The sequence below is a fragment of the Vipera berus genome (genome assembly GCF_964194415.1).
Source record: "Vipera berus genome assembly, chromosome: 3".
NCBI lineage: Eukaryota > Metazoa > Chordata > Lepidosauria > Squamata > Viperidae > Vipera > Vipera berus.
The window spans coordinates 208,195,640-208,216,715 of record NC_138204.1 but is presented as its reverse complement, the minus strand read 5'-3'; the positions used below and the strand labels follow the sequence as shown (position 1 = coordinate 208,216,715).

Here is a 21,076-nt window from a genome sequence, read left to right as displayed (position 1 = left end):
CCAAAACTGGAAGTTTTTAAGAAGAGACTGGACAGCCATTTGTCTGAAATGGCATAGGGTTTCCTGCCTGAGCAGGGGGTTGGACTAGATGACCTCCAAGGTCCCTTCCAACTTATTATTATTGTTGTTGTTGTTGTTAATATCTGGAAGGTCATAAATTTCCCCATTCTTCCACTGAAGAACCATCCTTACTGGAAGATGGACCATTTTCTTCACTGGACTGAACATATTTTGTTTTCTGCTCCTCCAAATTGGTGACCATGGATTGTGGCCATACTTAGTTATTTGAGGTAATAGTTTGATTTTGTCTTAACAACGGTTGTGGCCTACAGAAATAGATGACTACGTATTGTGAACATACAAGAGAAAGATCAGCTTCAGTCTTCTCCAAGATGTTGCTACTTCTGTTAGGAACCTAAGAAGATGATTTTTATTTTATTTTATTTTGCATGGGCTTCTCAGGCAACTTACTATCAAAATTGTCACCTAAGTGAAGCTCACTCCAAAAAGAAGCATATCAAGGTAGCCGTTGGGAGAATTACAGCATGGGAAGTCCCACAGGTGCTTTTTCAAAAGGCAACCGGACTTTGTTTTTCCCTGAAAATGCTCCCCATCTCATCCAAGAAGTGTTTTGGATTAGACGCAAAATGTCTTCATGGAAAAACAAAATCCGGTTGCTTTCCGAAAAAGCACCTTTGGGACAACCATGACCTGGAATCTAGATGACTGAGTCTCTCCACAGACATTTAGACTAGGAATGACGGAAAGAGAATTGCAGTGATTTAGCCTTGGGGCATCGTGTTTTTCAGCCCAAACTGCTTCGCAGGGTGGTTTTTAAACTTCAAATGAATGGAAGGAATTCTGGATGCCCTCTTCAGCTGCTTGAGAATCACAAGCAAGAGAATGAGGAGGAACAGGAAGAGAAGGACTGGTAAATGGTGGTTGGGAAGAAGACCTATTCTCCAAAGCAGCTGAGGGCAGAACACAGAGTAACTGGGGGAAGATCATTAAAGAGAGATTCAACCTACTGTAGAATTAAGGACAAGATTCCCGACAGCGATAACAATGATCCAGAAGAACAGCTTGCCTCTAGAAGAGAGGTCTCCAACCTTTCTCAGGCAGACCAAAGGGAAAGGAAGGGGAAAGCATTTTACGCACACGTGTGTGCACACACACACACAAGTGGAGCCAAGAGCATGTATGATGCAAACGGGGCAGTGCTAGCACGCGCACATGACACTCACTAGCACCGCTCCATTTTTGCCACGTGGTGCCCCATTTTCACCATGGCAGCGGCACTGGTGTGAGGGTGGTGGTGGTGGAAGCACGTGCATGCCCTGGTCAACCTGGTCTGCAGCCCGCTGGCCCAGTAGTTGGGGACCCCTGCTCTAGAGTTTATGGGTGCTCCATTATCAGAGGTTTTCAAGAAGAGATTGGACAGCCATTTGTCCAAAATGGTTACAGGGTTTCCTGCTTGAGCAGAGGGCCAGACTAGAAGATTTCCAATATATTTTCCAATGCTGTTATTCTACATTCTATGGTGAGATGGATGGTTGACTTTCTCCCTCCCTCCCTTCCTCTGGCTTTTATGCCACGCTGTGAATCCACGAAGGATGGGACAGAAAGCCCCTTCTCCATTAAGACATGACCGATATTTTTACACCTGCTGGGACTGTGAAAAGCCTTTGGGTAATCAATAAATAAAAGATGAGCTGGCTTATTCATGACTGTATCATCTTTTATGATCAAACACGGTTTGGGGGAGGGGGGGGAGAATTGCTTCTGCCCACCAGACAAGTCTTTGATTTTGACAGGCAGGGCCTGCCACAGAGACCCTCCTCCCCATTTGTCTTCCCTACCGACAGCTTTCAATTTCTGCACATTTAACTTTACCTGTACTTTGACTGACCTCTCTTTGAGATGTCATCTCTGGGGAAGGAGGAGGAAAAGATTTCAAACCTGTGTGAAATGGCTGTTTAGCTGGAAGGACTATGGAGGGTGTCTTCATACAGCGAAAGGGGAAATGGATGAGCAGCACCCAAACTTACGTGTATGTAAGTATGTAAGAATCCCGAGTGCTGCGTAACAGAGTGAGCGCCTGTTACTCGTCCCAGCTTCTGCCAACCTAGCAGTTGGAAAGCACGTAAAAATGCAAGTAGAAAAATAGGGACCACTACGGTGGGAAGGTAACAGCGTTCCATGCGCCTTTGGCGTCTAGTCATGCCAGCCACATGACCACAGAGACGTCCTCGGACAAGCGCTGGCTCTTCAGCTTTGAAACGGAGATGAGCACCGGCCCCTAGAGTCAGAAACAACTAGCATGCATGTGCAGGGGAACCTTTACCTTTACCTTTTTATTTATGTATGGCAATATATTTGTTGACTTGTTTGTGGAGGAAATGGGAAAATAAAATTGAATATATATTCTTTATAAAAATAGTCACACCTTTAATATTTCCATCCTTTTTTTAAAAAAAAGCAAGTTTTGAAAGAAGGGAAGAAAGAAAAAAAAGCAGGTTTTGAAAGAAGGGAAGAAAGAAACAAGGTTGGCGAGAAAGATCCAGCAAAAGGAAAAGGGATTAAGGATCCCTCTTCCCCACCATCCCTCACTGATGTTCTTCAGGAAAGCAGAAAGGCAAAGGAGAACATTTTTCCACATCTATCACTTATCATAAAAGGCCAAGAAGTCTCGTGCTGTAGATTAGAAAGAGCAGCAATGAAGCTGCACTGAAACGTAAACAAAACAATGAAATCAAAATGAAATGGATAAGCCAGCACATTTTCTTTAATGTTTGTTTAATGTTTATTCGTCAAATGGAAATTACAAATTCTAAGCAGCGAAATAAAAATAAAAGTAAATGTGACAGGGATGATAGTCATGTTAGTGCCCTTATGCACACTCCCTTAAGGACTTCTTAAATAGGTTTTAATAGATTTTCCTCCATGTGGAAGAAAACAACTTATTATGCTGCAAATAATTTGGTTTCAGGAAAAAATTGTCATGTAATTTACAACTTTTGCATTGCAAAAATGTTTTAGACAACATGCCTTGATCAAGGAAAAGCTGTAGATGTAATCTACTTAGACATCTGCAAAACGTTTGATTAAGTAATACATGATAAACTTTGTCCATCATCTGGTCACCCTGATTCTTCTTCCTGGCTATGCCCAACTTCATCTCCAATGTTTAGGGACCATTGTCGTTAATATTTGGCAGAAGGACCCCAGATTCAAAATACTCTTCAAAAATAAATAGGTAAAGAAGATAATAATAATGATGATGATGATGATGATGATGGAAGGGACCTTGGAGGTCATCTAGTCCAACCCCCTGCTCAGGCAGGAAACCCTATACCATTTCAGACAGATGGCTGTCCAGTCTCTTCTTAAAACATCCAGTGTTGGAGCATTTACCGCTTCTGGAGGCAGGTTGTTCCACTGGTTAATTGTTCTAACTATCAGGAAGTTTCTCCTTAGTTCTAGGTTGCTTCTCTCCTTGATTAGCTTCCATCCATTGCTTCTTGTCCTGCCTTCAGGCGCTTTGGAGAATAGCTTGACTCCCTCTTCTTTGTTGCAACCCGTGAGATATTGGAAGACTGCTATCATGTCCCCCCTCGTCCTTCTCTTCATTAAACTAGACATACCCAATTCCAGCAACCGTTCCTGATATGTTTTAGCCTCCAGTCCCCTGAACTTCTTTGTTGCTCTTCTCTGTGCTCTTTCTAGAATCTCAACATCTTTTTTACATCGTGGTGACCAAAACTGGATGCAGTGTTCTAAGTGTGGCCTTGCCAAGGCGTTGTAAAGTGGTATTAACACTTCACGTGATCTTGATTCTATCCCTTTGTTAATGCAGCCTAGCACTGTGTTGGCTTTTTTTGGCTGCTGCAGCACATGGCTGGCTCATTTTTATTTATTTAATCAGCTACTCAATCATCCAGCCTACCATCTCATCATTCCACCATCCAACCAACCAACCAACCATCACCAATCAATAATTAAGCATTTGCATCAGTTTTCAAGCCAACAGAGAAAGGGAAAATGGGAAGTATCAGTTGGCACTGCCAATAAAATGCTAGCTGGATAATTGACCAGGCGAATCTCCATTGAAAAGAGGTAGACCAACAAGACAGAACTTTGTTGTGGTTTAAATGTTCCTAAAGGGGCTGGCATAAACAGGCACAGGGAAGGGAGAGCACTTTGATCCATTCAAGCTATAAATTTGGGTGCTTGGCTGCTGTGAATGGGAGCGTCCTTGTGGTTGTGTCTACGGATGAATCATTAAAGCTGGACCCGAAAAAGCTGAATAGTTATTTTGTTGTTAGCTGCGAAGTCGTGTCCGACCCATCGTGACCCTATGGACAATGTTCCTCCAGACCTTCCTGTCCTCTACCATCTTCTGGAGTCCATTTAAGCTCACACCTACTGCTTCAGTGACTCCATCCAGCCACCTCATTCTCTGTCGTCCCCTTCTTCTATTGCCCTCAATCTTTCCCAGCATGAGGCTCTTCTCCAGTGAGTCCTTCCTTCTCATTAGGTGGCCAAAGTATTTCAGTTTCAACTTCAGGATCTAGCCTTCTAAGAGAAGTAGATGTTTTTCTGGAACTCTCTAGCTTTCTCCATGATCCAGCGTATGTTGGCAATTTGATCTCTAGTTCCTCTGCCTCTTCGAAATCCTGCCTGTACTTCTGGTAGTTCTCGATCCACATACTGCTGGAGTCTAGCTTGTAGGATTTTAAGCATAACTTTACTAGCATAAGAAATGAGTGCAATAGTGAGATAGTTTGAACATTCTTTGGCACTGCCTTTCTTTGGAATTGGAATGTAAACTGATCTTTTCCAATCCTGTGGCCACTGTTGAGTTTTCCAAATTTGCTGGCAAATTGAGTGTAGCAGTTTTACTGCATTGTCTTTTAAGATTTTGAATAGCTCAGCTGGAATACTGTCACCTCCACTAGCTTTGTTGTTGCTCAGCTTTTCTAAGGCCCACTTCACTTCACATTCTAGGATGTCTGGCTCGAGGTCAGTGACCACCTCATTGTGATTATCAGGGACGTTAAGCTCATTCTTGTACAGTTCTTTTGTGTAATTTTGCCACCTCGTCTTAATCTCTTCTGTCTCTGTTAGGTCCCTGCCATTTTGGTCCTTTATCATGCCTATTTTTGCATGAAACATTCCCTTCATCTCTCCAATTTCCTGAAAAGATCTCTGGTCCTCCCTATTCTATTGTTTTCTTCTATTTCTTTGCACTGTTCATTTAAGAAGGCATTCTTATCTCTTCTAGCTATTCTCTGGAATTCTGCATTCAATTGGGCGTATCTTTCTTTTTCTCCCTTGCCTTTCGCTTTCCTCTTTTCCTCAGCTATTTGCAAAGCTTCCTGAGACAGCCATTTTGCTTTCTTGCATTTCTTTTTCTTTGGGATGGTTTTGGATGCTACCTCTTTTACAATGTTGTGAACCTCTGTCCATAGTTCTTCAGGCACTCTGTCTATCAAATCTAATTCCTTAAATCTATTTGTCACCTCTACTTTATATTCAACCAGGATATGATTTAATTCATACCTGAGTGGCCTAGTGCTTTTCCCTAATTTCTTCAGTTTAAGTCTAAACTTTGCAATGAGAAGCTCATGGTCTGAGCCACAGTCACTCTCCTGGTTTTGTTTTTACTGACTGTATAGAGGTTCTCCATCTTTGGCTGCAGAGCACATAGTCAATCTGATTTCTGTGTTGATCGTTTGGTGATGTCCATGTGTAGAGCCGTCTCTTGGGTTGTTGGAAAAGAGTGTTTGCTATGACCATCGTATTCTCTTGACAAAATTCTATCAACCTGTGCCCTGCTTCATTTTGTACTCCAAGGCCAAACTTGCCTGTTATTCCGGTTATCTTTTGGCTTCCTACTTTAGTATTCCAATCCCCCATGATGATAAGGACATAATTTTTTGGTGTTAGTTCTATAAGGTGCTGTAGGGCTTCATAGAACCGGTCAATTTCATCCTCTTCAGCACTGGTGGTTGGGGCATAGACTTGGACTACTGTAATATTGAATGGTTTGCCTTGGATTCGAACTGAGATCATTCTGTCATTTTGAGGATTGTATCCCAGTATTGCTTTTCCTACTCTTTAATTGACTATGGAGGCTACTCCATTTCTTCTGAAGGATTTTTGCCCGCAGTAGTATACCTGATGGTCATCTGAATTAAATTCACCCATTCCTGTTCATTTTAGTTCACTGATACCTAAGATGTCGATGTTCAGTCTTGTCATCTCTTGTTTGACCACGTCCAGCTTTCCTTGATTCATGGATCTTACATTCCAGGTTCCTATGGAGAAAAAATCTTTACAGCATCGGACTTTCCTTTCACCACCAGACACATCCACAGCTGAGCGTCCTTTCGGCTTTGGCCCAGTCGCTTCATTCTTTCTGGCACTACTAGTACTAGCCCTCTGCTCTTCCCCAGTAGCATATTGGATGCCTTCCTACCTGAGGGGCTCATCTTCCAGCGTCATATCGTTTTGCCTTTTGGTACTGTCCATAGGGTTTTCATGGCAAAGATACTGGAGTGGGTTGCCATTTCCTTCTCCAGTGGATCACGTTTTGTCAGAACTCTCTGCTATGACCTTTCCATCTTGGGTGGCCCTGCACGGCATAGCTTATAGCTTCATTGAATTACGCAAGCCCCTTCGCCACGACAAGGCAGTAATCCATGAAGGGGGAATAGTTATTAAGAGCCACTTAAAATCTGACGTCAGGAATCTAGTGAAAGATCAGAGAAGTAGCTGAAGCATTCAGGGAGGAAACTAGGAGTATATAATCTACGTACATGACTGAGTGCATCTATGTATTTATTTCCTCTTGGCTTTCCAGTATACTGCAACCTCCAGTTCTAAACCCTCTCCGCTTATTGGTTGTGAGGATAGGAGCCATAATCTAAAATATCTGGAAAGCATATGTTTGCAGGAGCCGGTCCTCTGAGCCTTTGAAGTTGGATTAGTTTTTATGCTGCCTGCTGTTGGGCTCTGCTTGTCTCCATTCTCCACTGTCGATACATTTGCAAAGAAGTAGAAATTGCAATGCCTCACAGAATTGCTGGAATTTGCTGGATAGAAAACCCTAACCCAGAAACCAGCCACAGGAGAAAATTATTGTTGTTGTTGTTGCGAAGTCGTGTCCGACCCATCGTGACCCCATGGACAACGTTCCTCCAGGCCTTCCTGTCCTCTACCATCTTCTGGAGTCCATTTAGGCTCACATCTACTGCTTCAGTGACTCCATCCAGCCACCTCATTCTCTGTCATCCCCTCCTTCTCTTGCCCTCAACCTTTCCCAGCATTAGACTCTTCTCCAGTGAGTCCTTCCTTCTCATTAGGTGGCCAAAGTATTTGAGTTTCAACTTCAGGATATGGCCTTCTCAAGAGCAGTCAGGGTTGATCTCCTCTAGGACTGACCGGTTTGATCGCCTTGCAGTCCAAGGGACTCGCAGGAGTCTTCTCCAGCACCATAGTTCAAAGGCCTCAATTCTTTGGCGCTCAGCCTTTCTTATGGTCCAACTTTCACAGCCATACATTGCAACTGGGAAGACCATAGCCTTGACTATACACACTTTTGTTGACAGGGTGATGTCTCTGCTTTTTAGTGTGCTGTCTAGATTTGACATGGCTTTCCTCCCCCGGAGCAAGTGTCTTTTAATTTCTTGGCTGCGGTCCCCATCTGCGGTGATCTTGGAAAATAAAATCTGTCACTACCTCCATTTCTTCCCCATCTATTTGCCAGGAATTGAGAGGGCCGGATGCCATGATCTTGGTTTTCTTAATGTTTAGTTTTAAACAGGAAAAAATAGGGGGAAGCTTAATGTTTTACAGGTAGTCCTTAACTTACGACCCTATTGGAGCCTGGAATTTCCATCGTAAGTTGCGATGGTCATCAGTTGAGGCATCCATGTTACCAGACTTGACTTTATGACCTTTTTGTGGGGGTTTTTTGATGGTCATTAAACCAATCAAAGCATTGTTAGGGTGCTTTTTGACAGAAATAGATCCCAAAGACTTGAAACTTGCAAAAACGTGGCAAGTCACAGTCATAAAGATAGTTGTCAATTTTAATTTTACAGTGATGGCGAAGCTTTGAGAGACTGTGTGCCCAAACTGCAACCCAAGACCTACTTATGTATCGTCGGGTGCCGGGTGGGCGTGGCCCACTGGGCAGGTGTGGCCCATTGGATGGGCGTGGCTGCAGTGGTAACGGCAGACTGGGTGGGACTAAAAAGTTCAATCAATCAATTCCAAATTTCAAAGTTCAATCAATCAATTCCAATTCCAAATTTGCGAGATCTTTTTTTTTCCTGCAAGAAGTTGAAATTGATTGATTGATCCCTTTTTTTTTTTGCACACGGCGGCAGAGGCCTAAAGCAAAAAGATTTTATAAAACCCAGCTAAAGGCTTAGGACTGGGGCAATCACGCGCGTGCCAACAGAGAGGGCTCCAGATACCACCAATGGCATGTGTGCCATAGGTTCGCGACCATGCTCCTAGGATATTAACTATCTCATTTGGTTTCGTATTTATTTATTTATTTATTTATTTATTTATTTTAATTCCATTTATATCCCGCCCTTCTCCGAAGACTCAGGGCGGCTTACAAACTTAGCAGTAGCCTTCATTCTATGTATATGCCTGCTTATTAGGGCTTTCACACCTCCCCCAAGCGGCATTATTACAAAGTCAGCTTAATTGCCCCCAACAATCTGGGTCCTCATTTTACCTACCTCGGAAGGATGGAAGGCTGAGTCAACCTTGAGCCTGGTGGGATGCGAACCTGCACTAATTGCAGGCAGCTGGTGTTACTTAAGGAGGCATTAGCCCACTGCTCCACCAAGGAGCAATTAATAAAAACAACAAAATTGAAAGAGGCCATTTAATCTATCATCCAAATCCCTGCTCATGTTGAAGAATGTTGGCTTCCTGCTTGAACTTTATGACACCCCATTCAATACTCCCCTCCAATCTAAGAAGGACCTATCAATAAGTACTCTCTGAGTACCATTTTCAAGCTGATTGTCCATCACGCCACCCAGAAATATTTTCAAAGTTTCTCCACATGTCATCGGGTACTGTGTCAAACGTGTTCCTGAAATCAAGACATATTACATCTGCACCATTCCCATCCTCTACCAAGTAAGTTACCCCAAAGGGAGATGAAATTGATTTAGCAAGATCTGCTCTTGAGTCACTCATATTAACTCCTGGCATTGTTTTCAATCAATGTCAGATCAACCAAGTTTTGCAATCGAAAAGGCAAATCAATTTCTCAAAAGTTTCAGATTGATCAATTTCATTAAGATTTGGCCAGCCTCTCAGGGACTGAGAATCAAAATCACCTGAAGTATTAATATCACTTTATAAAACCTTAATAAGACCATACCTGGAATATTGCGTACAGTTTTGGTCACTATGTTACCAAAAAAAAATATGATGTTGAGACTTTGGAAAAAGGGTAGAGAAGAGCAACTAGAACGATTAAAGGCCTGGAGACTAAAACATATGAAGAACGGTTGCAGGATTTGGGTTTGGCTAGTCTAGAGAAAAGAAGGAGTGGGGGGGAGGACAGGATAGCAGTATTCAGTATTTGAGGGGCTGCCACAAAGAAGAGGGGGTCAAATTATACTCCAAAGCACCTGAAGGTGAGACAAGAAATAATGGATGGAAATAATCAAGAAGAGAAACAACCTGGAATTAAGGAGAAACTTCCTAACAGTGAGGACAATCAACCAGTTTAACTGCTTGCCTTCAGAAGTTGTGGGTGCTTCATCACTGGAGGTTTTTAAGAAGAGACTGGACAACCACTTACCTGAAATGGTATAGGGTCTCCTGCTTGAGCAGGGGTTGGACTAGAAGACCTCCAAGGTCCCTTCTAGATGTATTCTGATTGATTGATTGATTGATTGATTGATTGATTGATTGACTTCTTGCAGTATTCTACTTGCAACTTAGCCGGCTCTGGAGTTTTTTAGCTGAAAGTAAATGGAAATTCCCGACATCTTTCTCCCAGTCCTAGTTCTGCCCTTCATTTTGCTCTTCACGTTTATCTGATGGACCACTTAGTATCTGATCCGAGAAGAATAAAGCACAACAAGATTTGGAGAGCTCTTTTTATTATTACCTGTCACCATGTTGACATTTTCATTGAGAAGCTGATACACTGGTCTTTCCTCTTACTTTTATATCGAACAGTTTATGTTCAAGAGCTGTCAGGGGCTTAGTAAACACAGGGTGCTCAAAAATAATCTTCACTTGAACATAACATTCTACTTAATTAACATGACGAATAGATTTTACTCCTCTGAACTTCAGGTTCCTTAAATCCATGGAATAGCTAAAAACCCAAGGATCATGTAACCAACCTGGAGCAGCTGAGAACTTTCATCAGAAGGAATTTCTTCAGAAGAAAGAAACTGTTCCAATAATCAACCACTTCCATTCCACAAATTTCTCTATCCTAGAACGTGACAGGGAACCAGAACTTAGACTATAGAATATCTTTTTTTCTAAAAAAACCTTTATTTTCTGTTATTACATTTGATTAGTGCTTAATAAACATCATGCTGTCTGGGTTAATTTGTTTGCTTAACAATACAAGTTACATTCTTAGTTTCTACCCCTTTTTTCCAACCATTGATAAAATAAATTCCATCTTTGAAAATAATTCTGCATCTTCTTTCTCTTTGATCCTCAGCGTAAGTCTGTCCATTTCAGCACAGTCCAATATCTTCTCGATTATCTCTTCACCTAGTGGCATTTTGTCCTTCTTCCAGTGCTGAGCAAATACAACCCTCGCTGCAGAGTAGAATATCTTTATTGTCATTGTGTAACTCACAACGAAATTAAGTGCTGTCCACAGTGCACACCACAGCCAAGTAGAAACCACAAATAAGAACATCTAATTACGGCGGCAAGACTTTTAGTTGCGCAATATTGGAAGAAGGAGGAATTGCCGGCCATAGAAGAGTGGACTTTGAAAGTTTCCAACTTGGCGGAAATGGCAAAGATTTCAGCATATTTGAAAGACCAATCGCAACAGAGATATACTGTGGAATGGAGAAGATGGATTGAATATATTCAGAATAAATATGGGACTAAAAAGTTTCACTTAGCATTTGAATAAGTAGTGGATTTTTATGATGTATGATTAGTTATTTGTTATTTTATTAATATTATGACTATGGAGAGTTAAAGTTTGATAGAACTTAATGTTTTATTTTTGTTGTTAGCATATTGTAGTTTATGTTTGTATTATTATACCCTGTATTCAGCTCTGGGAAGTCGGGGAGGGGGGAGGGTAGGGTAGGGGAGGGATGGGGAGAGGGGAGGGGGAGGAGGGAATTTATTGTATTTAAAAAATTGTAAAACTTTTCAATAAAAAAAGAACATACATTATATAAACACATCCTTCACATTTTATTCACCATTGCGCTGCCCCTAATATTGCACTTCAATGTTGAACTACTATACTGTGGTATTTAATATGGTTACAGCTCTGGGGTAAAAAGTATTTTTCAACCTATTTGTCTTTGTTTTTATTATCCTGTACCAGCTGCCAGATGGTAATAATTCAAAAACAGAATGTCCAGGATGAATATTTTGAGCTTTCCTAAGACAATGGGAACTGTACAGTTCGTCCAGGGGAGTGAGGAGAGGGCAGCCAATTCTGGTTGTTGGTAATGACCCTCTGGAGCGCTTTCCTATCTCCTGCTGTGAAGCAAGCAAACCACACACAAATGCAATATAATGGAGAACTATCACCTTTGGGGTACTGGTTAAGGCATCAGTTTAGAAACCAGGAGATCATGAGTTCTAGTCCCACCTTAGATACAAAATCTGTTTGGTGATCTTGGGCCAATCATTCTCTCTCAGCCATAGGAAGAAGCAGAAAAGGGCAAATCATTTCTGAAATCTCACAAAGAAAACTGCAGAGACTTGTCCAGGCAATCTCCAGAAGTCAAAGTCTAATTGAAGGGCATTTAAAAAAAAAACCTGAAGAAAAGATGATGATTGGATCTGTCATCTCATCAGCAATCAGTTGGTGTCAAACACTTGAATATACTGCAGCTGGATTCTATTAAATTTTAGGAGGGTGCAGAATTGAATCTGTCACCAAACTGGCAGGCTAGGCTTGGTTAGACAATGTAAAATACAGGTTACACGGCACACAAACACAAAAGCTGATTTTGCTCTCAACGCTCCCTTGTTTTTTTGATCAAGAGGAGAAGAAGGTTCAATAAAATGCAAAAATGGTTGGTTCAAAGAGGAAAAGCAGAGCTAGTCTGGTCTAGTGGTTGAGACACCAGGCAAGAAACTGGGAAACCATGAGTTTTAGTCCCACCTTAGGCAAGAAAGCCAGTTGGGTGACTTTGGGCCAATCACCAGGTGACTGAGTTCTAGTCCCACCTTAGGCTCGAGAGCCAGTTGGGTGACCTTGGGCCAATCACCAGGTGACAGTGAGTTCTAGTCCCACCTTAGGCTTGAAAGCCATTGGGTGATCTTGGGCCAATCACCAGGTGACTGTGAGTTCTAGTCCCACCTTAGGCTTGAGAGCCAGTTGGGTGACCTTGGGCCAATCACCAGGTGACAGTGTGTTCTAGTCCCACCTTAGGCTTGAAAACCAGTTGGGTGACTTTGGGCCAATCACCAGGTGACTGTGAGTTCTAGTCCCACCTTAGGCTTGAGAGCCAATTGGGTGATTTTGGGCCAATCACCAGGTGAGTGTGAGTTCTAGTACCACCTTAAGCTTGAAAGCCAGTTGGGTGACCTTGAGCCAATCACCAGGTGACTGTGAGTTCTAGTCCCACCTTAGGCTTGAGAGCAAGTTGGGTGACTTTGGGCCAATCACCAGGTGACTGTGAGTTCTAGTCCCACCTTAGGCTTGAAAACCAGTTGGATGACTTTGGGCCAATCACCAGGTGAGTGTGAGTTCTAATCCCACCTTAAGCCTCAGAGCCAGTTGGGTGACCTTGGGCCAATCACCAGGTGACTGTGAGTTCTAGTCCCACCTTAGGCAAGAGAGCCAGCTGGGTGACTTTGGGCCAGTTACACCCAATCCACTACACAGGCTTATTGTTGTTAGGAAAATCGGAGGAGGAAGGTGTGTTGGGTATGTCGGGTTATTTGTAAAAATCGTGAAGGTAGGATACAAATAAATACACAAATATATATCAGCAAATCCCCGTGTTCCTTTTTTTGCTATGCATTTCATGGAGGATTGCCAGCCAGGATTCCACCTTATCTTTTCCAAAGCTAGAAAAAAATGCAGAGCCACTAGCAATTTCTCAATGCCTTTGTCTCTGCAACTTCATATTCTTTCCTTGCATGCTGGCTGGGGATACTGGTGCTTGCAATCCTATTTCATCTGCTGGGCGTCAAGTTAGGGAGCCTGTTGCAGATTTATCGCATATCCCGAGTGTGGACCCTCATACAGTCAAAAGTCACCAAACCTGCATAAGAGCAAGAAATCAGGAGATGGTGAAGATTACACAGATATACCAGACCTTTTCCATCAATATTTTACTTACAGTATTTTAAACAATGAGGATCTCTGTTCTGTACTTGTGTAGGGAGAACTGTGAGCAAAGCCATCTGGAATAATGGCTCTGTTCTATCTAAAACTTCCTTTGTATGTCCCTGCAATCCCTGGGACAACTGGATAGAACTGTTTACTGGCTGGATTCCCTTCCTGCTGTCTATTTTCTCTTTATGCCCTAAGAAAGACAGATCTGCCATTACCTAGGATCGAACTGTCAACCTTCTGAGCAGGAGGTAAGCATCTTCACCACTAGGCTGTCACCACTAGGCCAGTCAAGCTATTCTCCAAAGCGCCTGAAGGCAGGACAAGAAGCAACGGATGGAAACTGACCAAGGAGAGAAGCAACCTAGAACTAAGGAGAAACTTCCTGAGAGTGAGAACAATTAACCAGTGGAACAACCTGCCTCCAGAAGTGGTGAATGCTCCAACACTGGAGGTTTTTAAGAAGAGACTGGACAGCCATTTGTCTGAAATGGTATAGGATTTTCTGCTTGAGCAGGGGGTTGAACTAGATGACCTCCAAGGTCCCTTCCATCATCATCATCATCATCATCATCATCGTTATTATTATTATTATTATTATTATTATTATTATTATTATTATTATTATTATTATTATTTTATTATTGTTGTTGTTTTGTTGTTGTTGTTGTTGTTGTTGTTGTTGTTGTTGTTATTATTATTATTATTATTATTATTATTATTATTATTATTATTATTATTATTATTATTATTGGCTCAATGGCTGTATTCTACCTAATTGCCCATAATATATTAACTTGATCTTCTTTTCTAATCTTTTTCGAAGGCAAAAGAATCACTGGCAAACACTCTGAGCTTCCTTTTTTAAAAAAAAATTATGCTATTTAAATGCTTTAATAAATAACTGTACTGTAAATATGCCCAGGGTTGATGACCTAAATTTCTGGTAGGCCTTTAGGTTAATAATGTGGGATGGTCATTCCCACATTATTAACCTAAACAACCGCTGGTTGTTTATTAATTCTATTCATATTCAGCATTCCTCATTAAAAATATGAAAAAGTGGCTAACAATACAATCTACAATAAAAGATAATTAACACACATGTAAAATAAAGCCACAATGAAATCAGAGAAGCTATTGAAAATAGCAGTCAGTTAAAAGGATAATTGAGTTTAAAATACAGATTAGACCACACAAGCAGGAAAACAAACTAGGTCACTTGCTTGGGCAACTATAGAACTTCATTCTATGGAACTATAGAATTAAAACAAGTTAGCTAGGTGGAACATTTCTTTTCCTGAGGTTTTTTTCCCCTTATAAGTGCAAATCCTTTTAAAGTGAAAAGTTCCAAAGTGCCCCTGCAATCAGTTAGAAAGTCTCCTTTCATATTCTTCCAAATAGCAATATTAGCAAATATGGCTAGTCCTCAACTTACAATTTAATTAGGATCAGAATTTCTGTTCCTAAGCAAGACGGTTGTTAAATGCCCAATTTTACAACTTTTTTTGCCACAGTTGTTAAATGAGTCACCAATATCTCAGAGGCTGCCCCAAAGAAGAGGGAGTCAAGCTATTCTCCAAAGCACCTGAAGGCAGGACAAGAAGCAACGGATGGAAACTAGTCAAGGAGAGAAGCAACCTAGAACTAAGGAGAAATTTCCTGACAGTTAGAACAATTAACCAGCGGAACAACCTGCCTCCAGAAGCGGTGAATGCTCCAAGTCTGGAAGTTTTTAAGAAGAGACTGGACATTCATTTGTCTGAAATGGCATGGGGCAGGGGTAGGCAACCTTGGCTCTTTTATAGCTGGCTCAGGAATTCTGGGAGTTGAAGTCCACAAGTCATAAAAGAGCCAAGGTTGCCTACCCCTGGTATAGGGTTTCCTGCCTGAGCAGGGGGTTGGACTGGAAGACTTCCAAGGTCCCTTCCATCATCATCATCATCATCATCATCATCATCATCATCATCAGAACCGGTAGCTAACTTTTTGTTGCCCAGACCCAGAATGGACTTCCGGAAGTGGCATCCACGCAGAGAACCAGGTGTTCACATATTTGAATCCCACCACTGGTGAACACCTAACCTGGGATGCTGCAGTCATCATACAGACAGCCGTTTGGCAAGCTACCAAATTCTGCTCAGGTGATTGTAGGGATGCTGTGAAGATTGTTAATTGTGAGGACTGGTTGTGAGGACTTTTTTCAGCGCCCTTGTTTACTTCAAGTGGTTGCTAAACAAATGGCCACAAGTTGTGCAGAGAAAAGAAGCTCTCCAAGAAATCTTGACACTTCAACAGATCGTTTAGCAAAAAAAGCGATCACTTGATCACAAGCTCCTATGATGCTCGTGGCTACTGAAATCCTAAACAATGCTTTGGATGTCTCCCTCAAAGACCCAACGTGAGTGGTTGACTCTTTTATCCAAAAATAAGCAGGCAGATGTACAGATCCGCAGTTCTGGAGCCCTGGTGGTGCAGTGGATAGAATGCAGCGTTACAGGTGAACTCTGCCCATTGCCAGGAGTTTGATCCTGACTGGATCGAGGTTGACTCAGCCTTGCATCCTTCCAAGGTCAGTAAAATGAGGATCCAGATTGTTGGGGTCCATAGGCTGATGTTGTAAACTGCTCAGAGAGTGCTGTAAAAGCACTATAGAGTAGTATATAAACCTAGGTGTTATTGCTAATTCACCCAGTCCTACCAGACTGGCAGTTGCCAAGGTTTAATGCCCTCCTTTATGTCTATGGAGATTTCTCTGTCACCCAGGTCATAGTTATCCCAAAGGTGCTTTTTCACGAGGCAACTGGACTTTCTTGTTTTTCTTTGAAGATCTTTTGCTTCTCATCCCAGAAGCTTCTTCAGCTCTGACTGGAGTCAGAGAGGCTCCACACCCATTTGCACCACTCAGGTGACCCTGAAGACACAGATAAGCCTCCAGGTAGCTTTAAGGATGCAAATGACCAGTTGTCTGCAAGGAGTATAAATCTTTCCATTACCCACCATCCAGTCAGAGCTGAAGAAGCTTCTTGGATGAGAAGTGAAACGTCTTCAAAGAAAAACAAGGAAGTCGAGATGTGAAAAAGCATATAAAGAATAGAGTTGGAAGGGACCTTGGAGGTCTTCTAGTCCAGCCCCCTGCTCAAGCAGGAGAACCTATGCCATCTCAGGACAGGTGAATGTCGAGTCTCTTCTTGAAAATCTCCAGTGATGGAGCGCCCACGATTTCTGGTGGCAAGCTGTTCCACTGGTGGATTGTCCTCACTGTCAGGAAGTTTCTCCTTAATTCCAGGATGCTTCTCTCTGGCTGGCTGAGGAATTCTGGGAGTTGAAGTCCACAAGTCATAAAAAGGCCAAGTTTGAAGACCCCTGGTTTAGAGGCAAACCATTTAATTATTTCAGCACCATTTCCCATTATTTATTTATTTATTTATTTACATATGTACACACAGAGAGAGAGAGAGAGAGAGGCAGAAAGACAGGAAAAAGAGAGGGAAAGAGAGAGAGGGAGGAGAGAGAGGGGGAGAAAGAAAAAGGCAGAAAGAAAAAAGAGGGAAAGAATGAGGGGAGAGAGAGAGACGGAGAGGGAGAGGGGGGGCAGAGGGAGAGAGAGAGAGAGAAGATAAAGGGAGAGGGAGAAAAGAGAGGGAAAGAGAAAGTGGAGAGAGAGAGAAGAGAGGGAAAGAGAAAAAGAGGGGGGGGAGAGAGAGAGGGAGGAGAGAGAGGGGGAGAAAGAAAAAGGCAGAAAGAAAAAAGAGGGAAAGAATGAGGGGGGAGAGAGAGACGGAGAGGGAGAGGGGGGGCAGAGGGAGAGAGAGAGAGAGAAGATAAAGGGAGAGGGAGAAAAGAGAGGGAAAGAGAAAGTGGAGAGAGAGAGAAGAGAGGGAAAGAGAAAAAGAGGGGGGGAGAGAGAGAGGGAGGAGAGAGAGGGGGAGAAAGAAAAAGGCAGAAAGAAAAAAGAGGGAAAGAATGAGGGGAGAGAGAGAGACGGAGAGGGAGAGAGGGGGCAGAGGGAGAGAGAGAGAGAGAAGATAAAGGGAGAGGGAGAAAAGAGAGGGAAAGAGAAAGTGGAGAGAGAGAGAAGAGAGGGAAAGAGAAAAAGAGGGGGGGAGAGAGAGAGGGAGGAGAGAGAGGGGGAGAAAGAAAAAGGCAGAAAGAAAAAAGAGGGAAAGAATGAGGGGGGAGAGAGAGACGGAGAGGGAGAGGGGGGGCAGAGGGAGAGAGAGAGAGAAGATAAAGGGAGAGGGAGAAAAGAGAGGGAAAGAGAAAGCGGGGAGAGAGAGAAGAGAGGGAAAGAGAAAAAGAGGGGGGAGAGAGAGAGAGCGAACGAGCGAGAGAAGAGGAGGAGGAGGAGGAGGAGGATTTGATGGCTGCTGAAACTGTCCAGAGACTGAACGGGTTCGGGACAATCGGTTTTCTTCCGCCGATGCCAACCAGTTTTTCCTCCAACGAAAGGCCCCCCTCTTGTGGTCTGGAGCGCTTTCGTTCCGGCGGATTTTTGCTTTCCTTTTCGAAGCAGCAGCTCCGAAAAGGAACTTTAAATCCTCCCTGTACGCCCCTCTTCCCCGCCTCGCCGGCTTCCCCCCCCCCCCAGACCTCCCTGACTCTGGGGGGGAAAGAAACACGTTAGCGCACAAAATCGGAGCCTTCTCTCTCTCGGGCGTGTTCACACGATCTTGTGGGTCGACCAAGCAAGCCGCGTTTGTTGCACTTTTTTAACCGGCGAGGTCTTGAACAAAGAAATCAAAGGCGGGGGGGCGGAGGTGGTTTTTTTGGGGGGAAGGGGCGGGGAGGTGGTTTTTTGGGGGGGAAGGGGCGGGGAGGTGGTTTTTTGGGGGGGAAGGGGCGGGAGGTGGTTTTTTGGGGGGGGAAGGGGCGGGGAGGTGTTTTTTTTGGGGGGAAGGGGCGGGGAGGTGTTTTTTTGGGGGGAAGGGGCGGGGAGGTGGTTTTTTGGGGGGGAAGGGGCGGGAAGGTGGTTTTTTTGGGGGGAAGGGGCGGGGAGGTGTTTTTTTGGGGGGGGAAGGGGCGGGGAGGTGTTTTTTTGGGGGGAAGGGGCTGGGAGGTGGTTTTTTTTGGGGGGGGAAGGGGCTGGGAGGTGGTTTTTTTGGGGGGAAGGGGCGGGGAGGTGGGTTTTTTGGGGGGAAGGGGCGGGGAGGTGGGTTTTTTGGGGGGAAGGGGCGGGGAGGTGGGTTTTTTTGGGGGGAAGGGGCGGCCCGATCACCACCGCCCGCTGGAAAGAGCGCTGGATCCCCCCCCCCGCAACCAAAATCGGATCGGTGCTGGGGTGAGCTGGAAAAGAGCGCGTTTTTGCGGGCTCGCAGCGCTGGGCTTCAGGGTCGGCTTGACTCCGCAGCGCAATTTGCTCCCTCGTCCCGGTTTGTTACGGATACATTGACACCCACACAAAAACACACACCCACACCCACACACGCACGCATCCTCTGGAGAGCCCGGCCCGAGACTTGCTCGGCCCGAGAGCCTCCTCCGATCCCGGGGTCGAGAAGGCAGGCAGGGCACCCGCCCGCTGCGCCCCTCCGGAGCCAGTTTTGCGCTCGCTCGCTCGCTCGCATCCACGTGGCTTTCTCGGGGAGGGAGCCCTATATTAGGGCAGGCAGGCTGGCAGGCAGTCCGGCGCGCTCGCGTGAAGGAGGAGGAGGAGGAGGGCGGAGGAGGCGGCGGCGGCAGAGGGGCTGTGCCGGCGCCGCCCGGAGCCAAAAGGAGCTTCCCCGCGGCTGGCTCGGACCCGCGAGCGGCGGCGGCGGCGGCCACTTCGGGAGGACAAAGGGAGAGGCGGCGAGCTGCCCGGAGGCGGAGGCGGTGAGTGAGCGGCGGCCGGGCTGCCTGCCCTGCTTGCCCTGCCCGCCTGCCGGGCGGCGTAGCGCGCCCCAGAGCTCCGTTTCTCGGCGCTTTCCCCGCTCGGGAAGGGACGGGCTGAAAGGCGAGGGGGCGCGACCGCGGGCTCCGCGGGGAGGCGACCGGGCACAGCGCCGCCTCAGCCGGCTGCCCTTTGCCAGGCGGGCTTCCTTTTAGGGGCGGAGGAGGAGGAGGAGAGCCGAGCGCCGCCGCGCCTCTGTGGCGAAGCGGGAGTCCGTCGCTGTGGGCTATAGCCGGGTCGCCCCGGCGAGCGGGCTCGGCGGCGGGCAGGAGGGGGAGATGAGGGAACGCCCGGGTTTTGGAGCAAGCCCTTCTTGAGCCGCGCGTGTCGCCAGCTGAACGTCGGGACGGCGCCGGGGTGGGTGGGTGAGGAGAGTCAGGGTTCCCCCCGAGGGGAAAAAAGGGAGTCAGCCGGGCAAAGGCGTCGTGGGAACGCGGGCTCCAGGGCGGCGGAGGAGGGCAGCGGGGAAGCGAGCGCGTTTGGGGCTCCCCGCTCGGCCGCAAGGCGGACGGTGCGGAGGAGGCAGAGCGAGGCGCCTCCGGGCTCGAGTCGAGGGCGGTGGACGAAGCAGCAGCAGCAGCAGCAGCAGCGGCGGCGGCTCCAACTTTCGGGCCGGGATGGGGGAAAAGGCGTCGTGGGAAGGGAAGAGAAGGGAAGCAGCCTCCAGGGCGGAGACGGAGGGAAGCGTCTGCCTTGCTCTCTTTCCTTAGCCGGCCGGCTGAACGTGTGGAGGGGATGCCCCGTCCGCTCCTTGGTCGGACCTGAGGAGAACTGCTAGCCGGCGAAGCGGCGCCCGGACTTTCCCTCTCCCGCGCCTTTTCGGCTCCCGCCTGGCCTGAGGAGAGGCGGCGGCGGCGGCGGTTCGTTTCCTCAGACCGCCGCCTGACAAGAGGCCGATCTGAGGCGGTTGTGACTCTGCCTGCGCGCCTGTCTTTGCGTGTTTGTGTCGACTGAGGGCTCGGCTGAGCTGCGGGGCGGGCGGCGGCGGCAGCCCTGCCGGGTTACGACCCGGGCAGGTGGTGCTCGCGGAGCGGCGGGAGGCGAGGCGCCGGCCGCGGGACGCCGAAAAGGGAAAAGCAGGCGAGGCGAGGCGGCTCCTCTTTAATTTTTTTGCCTCCAGGAACGGCGCCTCGCCACGTGCTCGGCCGCCGCTCCCTAGCTGGCGTCTCCAGAGAACTCGTGTGTAGAGCCGGCATTCCGACGATCAGCCAGCCGGTCTGGCCTCCTTGCTGCCCTTTGAATTAAGAATAACAATTTTTTAAAAAAAAACGGCTTGGTAGATAAATACAGGTAGCCCTCGACTTACACCAGTTCGTTTAGTGACCGTTCAAAGTTACGACGGCCCTGAAAAAAAAGAGGGGGGCTTATGATCGTTTTTTTTCTGCAACTGGCCACCTTTGCGGCATCCCCGTGGTCACGTGATCAAAAAGCCACTTGGCAACTGACTCACATTTATGACGGTTGTAGTTTGTGTGTGTGTGTGTGTGTGATGTGATCTGATCTGATCCCCTTTTGCGACCTGACGAGCAAAGTCAATGGGGAAGCCAGATTTATTTAACAACTGGGTAGGGAACTTATCAACTGCAACGATTCACTTAACAACAGTGATGGCAGGAAGGGTCGTAAAATGGGGAAAAATTCACTTAACA

The 21,076-nt window shown here is 45.8% G+C and overlaps 1 protein-coding gene across 1 annotated transcript in view; it reads left to right on the top strand.

Annotated features, from left to right (window-relative positions):
- Window positions 1-19,214: 19,214 nt before the first annotated feature.
- ST3GAL1 (ST3 beta-galactoside alpha-2,3-sialyltransferase 1) overlaps window positions 19,215-21,076 on the top strand; it is a 148,696-nt gene continuing 146,834 nt past the window's right edge. Inside the window, exon 1 of the mRNA XM_081325005.1 lies at window positions 19,215-19,369. The gene's annotated coding sequence lies outside the window, so the exon portion shown is untranslated. The remainder of the gene's footprint in view (window positions 19,370-21,076) is intronic.